Genomic DNA, 5102 nt, shown 5'->3' on the forward strand with positions numbered 1-5102 from the left:
CTCCCTCGATCTTCTTCTTGATTTTTTTGTTCAACAGACTTCAACATCCATGATAACTTCTTACCATTTTGTTGCGTCCTCCGAACTTCAGCCTTACCATTATTTATAAATGCCATAATTCAGTCTGACACCTACAACCACTCTCTAAACACCCAACTTAAGACTCTAAACTTACTTAACAATTCTTCCTCCTGAATCCGCATCTAAGCAACATTTGGAGACTTCCTACTCAGGGCATCCGTCACCTTAGTACGACATTGCGTCGACATGCACTCTAAGCCCTTCAATGACACATCACAGTAACCTTAAAATAGTTTATTAGGTTCAGGTAACACTAGTGTTAGCGCTATAATCAATCTCTTCTTCCAAGTTCAAAAACTCTCTTCACAGTCGAGCGTCCATACAAATGGTGCATCCTTGCGAGTCAACTTAATCACAGGCAATATGATCGGTAATAATTAAAGCTCCAAAACTCCTCTTGATATTGCATTCTTACAAGTCCCATCTTTCACATTCATAAATCTTGCTCTACGGCACTAACGTCTTAATGGTTTCATCTAGGAGTTGTACGCAACGCAAATTCCAGCTCGAGTTGATTTTTGAAAAGATGTTAGGTTCAAAGAGACGAATGAGCAACACAAACGATGTTCACAAGAGATCAGAAGAAGGTCTTGTATGCGGTTAAATAGAGTTATACAAAAATAACGAAATGCACAAGAAAAGGAACTAAGGTACATCTCAAAAATAAATTTAAATCAAGACTTTGATAGAGAGAACAAGGCATAGCGAATCAGGTAAGTCTCAGTGGATTTTATAAGAGTACATTTTACAAAGGAGAACAACTCCATTCACAGCAAGTTCTTAAGATTCAAGGATTACATGATTATACCAAGATAATCTCAGGCTCATCTCAGAAGAGACAAGATTCATGCAATTAAGGAATAGAATTGGGAAGATGATCAATTCATTTTTCAAGATAAAATTTAAGATAGAATTCCAATGCAAGTTGCAAAAGAAAGGCTAGATCGACTTGTAAAGATGCGTTGGCACACTCTCTTTCTCGCCTGAAACTTCTGGCTATTGTCTTTCTTCTTTACAGACATAACTGGCACTCCCCATAGGGAAACACTTAGTCAGACAAATTTCACTTCTAGTACTCCCTTCAACTAGATCCTAAGTTCTACCGATTCTAACGGTGTCATCTTATACGATGCAATGAAAACTGGTCCAGCTCCTGGCATTAAGTCTATTGCAAACACACTTTCTCTTGCCACCTAACCAACTAGTAGCTAAAGGTTAAATTCGTGTCATGCTTCTTCCTCGCAGTTCACCATCACTAGATTTCAAATAATAATCCCGCGCAACTTTCAACACTTCCGATTCCTTAGATATAACTCAAATTGAACGCTCGAAATAGTTCAACCCGCTTCCACTGTGTTAATCTGATTATTATCCTTCAAGAACCTAGCCATTCCGCTATGTTAACCAAATATCACTCTATCTCAATAACTAGAAGTCATCGGTTGATCATTCATTTGGAAATAACGATTCTCACAAATTAGTCATGCGTTACGAATGAATGCTACATACCAATATTATGTAAGGCAGTTAAAAATTCAGCTACTAGTTCACAATTACCTCGGGTCTAAAAATCAGATTTAATTGCATCCCTATCTTTCCTGTGTGGACAATTCTAAGAGATATGCCCTGGTTCCCTGCACTTGTAATATATGCCTATCCCGGCCCTGCACGACTTGTCTTGAGGATACCTTTTGCATCTCAAGCACTTTAAATTGTTCAGCTGAGTACTCGCCTGCTTTTCCTCACCAGGTCTTTGGTGGTTATCGTTCCCTTAATCATTGTGTTGGTCCTGAAGATGTAGGAAAACATAACCCTTCCTTTTGAAACTCCGGCTCTTTGGTGTGATCTTCTTTCCCTTCTTCTTTGTGTAGGATTCCTGGCGGTCACTCCTTACCGCCACAGTCCTTCTTGAGCTTTCTCCCGTTACTTGAACCGTGTTAACTAACTCTGGAAAACTCACTATTTCCATCGGTACCATCGTACTCGGAATATTATCTCCCCCATCATGTTCATTATTACCTCCATTTCCATCTTCAGCTTCCTGTCTCATCCTATCCACTACTCGGTTGGTCGCAATACAAGCAACATTAATGGAAACATCCACGTTCGTCATCATAGTTACGAAGTCAGTTAGACTACCAACCATTACGCTTACCTCATTACCTCTCCGTACTTGACTACGATCATGTCCACAAGGTGCCATTTGGTTCCTGTTCACATCAAGCAAATGATATCAAGGTGATCAGTCTCAATATCTCAAGTCTAATGCTCAAAATCCCAAATGGATACTCATGAAAAAATATGCTACATATATCAATTAGATATCCTAATTAGCTATACATATATCCAGAGTATGCCCAGAAGCATAGTCAGTCCGTCCCTCAAGCTTTACAGGAACAAACTCCTCTGATACCATAATGTAACACCCTGCCACACAGAGCCTTACACTTAAGTCATAAAGTAGAGGTGGCGAGGTATTACGACCTCTAAAAATAAAATACATACATAAATATAGTTGAAAGAATTTATAATTAAGAGCCTTGAAGAAAAAGCTAAGCAAAAGCAAAAACAGAAAATCGTGTCACACTTGCAAGGTTAATCGTAAAACGGATAAGTAAGATAAAAAAAAAAGGCTAAAAACATAATATACAGATCAGAATTCTAAGACACATATATCAAACTCCAGACTCGACCTGCAAAATTAAGGCCGGCCAGAGTATGTAATTACACACACACACACACACACACACACACACACACATACAATCCAAAATATAACTCAAACTACAAAATAAACACTTGTTTCTCCAAGTTAACCTCTAAGAGGGACAAAATACAAAATATACATGTAAATATTTTATATACATATATACATAACCTAAAACAAAATATAACAGCCTAAAAGACAGTTCTTCGCTTGTAAGGCGGATCTCCATAAGCTCAACAAGGTGTTTTTCGACCTGCATCTGCAATAGAAATATATACGGAATGAGAACAGGGTGTTCTTAGCATGGTAAAGGTGTCCGCATAGTTAATATAAAAGGTTCCGAAAAAGTCAGAGGCTTTCCTAGAACTCCGACACTCAGATTTCAGCTTAAAGATCCAACTAAACCAGAAATTAAGTAAGTTATCTAAGGTATTCAAGTACTAAATCTAACTTTAACCTAACACTTCACTTTCTGTCTCCTCCAACCTTCTAAATCACCGGTGGAATAACCCGCCTTACACCTCTGCCAAGAGGGGTCTCTCAGAAAATATACACATACAGTTCAAGTAAGGAAAATACAAATAGAGGTGCAATTACAACAAGTAGAACAAGAAGCAAATATGCAGAGTTAAGCAGTTAAGCAAATCAAAATAATACACACTCAAGCAAAACATACAAATACATATGATGTATGCCTGTCCTATGGCTGATGAGTCTCATCTGTGGGTTATATAGCCAACCCGACATGCCCTGGTAGCTAACTATTGGATAGTCTCTCTGTGCACGAAGCTCCAAGCTCAAAAATAATATCCATGGAACCAAACTCGAAGCTCAAATATAATATTTCATGGAGTCAAACTCCAAGTTCAATAATATAATATTCCATGGAGTTAAACTCCAAGCTCAAATATAATATTCCATGGAGTCAAACTCCAAGTTCAATAATATTCTATGGAGTCAAACTCCAAGCTCAATAATATAATATTCTGCGTATATACGCATGCCTATGGGGAGACCCGGGGAGTTAAAGTTCCTGGTCGCATCTTGCAACAGAAGGTCAACAATTAGTCTCAAATATACAAACCATATAACAATCTTTTTCTTTTTAAATTAACACTTCAAATCAAAACTCCAATTTTTATAGAAATTTTGGCAATATCTCCTTTAAAACTCAAACTTCTGCCACCCTTCAAGGGTCCTAACCACCAAACCAAATACTTTTCAGTCATTCAAATCATTTCCAGTATCAAAGTATTTCAAAATCAAACTAATTCCAATATTAAATCTTTTCCAAAACTAACCAACTAAAATAGCAAACTGTTTACAAAATCAAATCACACATCTCTCAACCAATCCATTCAATTCAATTTCACAAACCCTCTATCAACCCTCACCACATCAACAATCATCACTATTTTATACTCATCAAAGTCATAATCCAACACATACAAATTCATTATCCTTTATACACACATCATATAACATATACACAATCCATCAATAATTCATTCAATTCATTCCTATCTTAAGGTCTTTTAGCCTAAGTTTTCACATGACATTAAACATTAACTATGAGAAACCAAAATCATACCTTAGCCGATTCCTCTCTAAGCACGAAACACATTAAAAACCTCTCCTTTCACAAGCTCCAAGTTTCGGAACGTCAATTCCTCAAGCTTAATTACCCGAATTTCATTCCAAACTGCCAAATTGAACTCCTAATCGACAAGAACACAATCTAATTCACACAATATCACTATAATCATCATAGGGTTCATTAATTCAATGATTCACAAGAATTCAACAGTTTCTTACCTTACCCACGGATCAATTGGACAAAACTTAGTGATTATCCAAGGCTAGAGTTCACCTAAACCATCAAAATCATTCAATTCCTCAATACCCAAACTCAAAATCCACGAAATTGAGAAGGGAAAAACTGGAAAACAAATACGAATTTCTTACCACTTTGTTCAGATAGAATTGAAAAGAATTTTGAGACGAACACGTGGCCACTGATGGCTCATCAATCGGAACTCCAGATTGAAAGTTATGGGCGACGGAAGTTTACAGTGAATACCGTCTCCTCCAAATCACCATGCTCTCTCTTCCTATCTATGCAAAATCTTATTTGCTGAGGGTGGGAAAGGGTTTTATATAATTGGGTTTGGTTTCTGGGCCCGGTTTAACCGATTCGGTCCTTAGCACAATTTTAGGACAAAATCTTTAAAATTAGTGTCAAAATTCATATTTTTAATATTTCTACTTTCCTAAACTATAAAATTTAATTTATTAATTTCTCAGAGTTTACATC

Source organism: Arachis ipaensis, chromosome B08 (assembly GCF_000816755.2).
Source record: "Arachis ipaensis cultivar K30076 chromosome B08, Araip1.1, whole genome shotgun sequence".
NCBI classification, from domain to species: domain Eukaryota; kingdom Viridiplantae; phylum Streptophyta; class Magnoliopsida; order Fabales; family Fabaceae; genus Arachis; species Arachis ipaensis.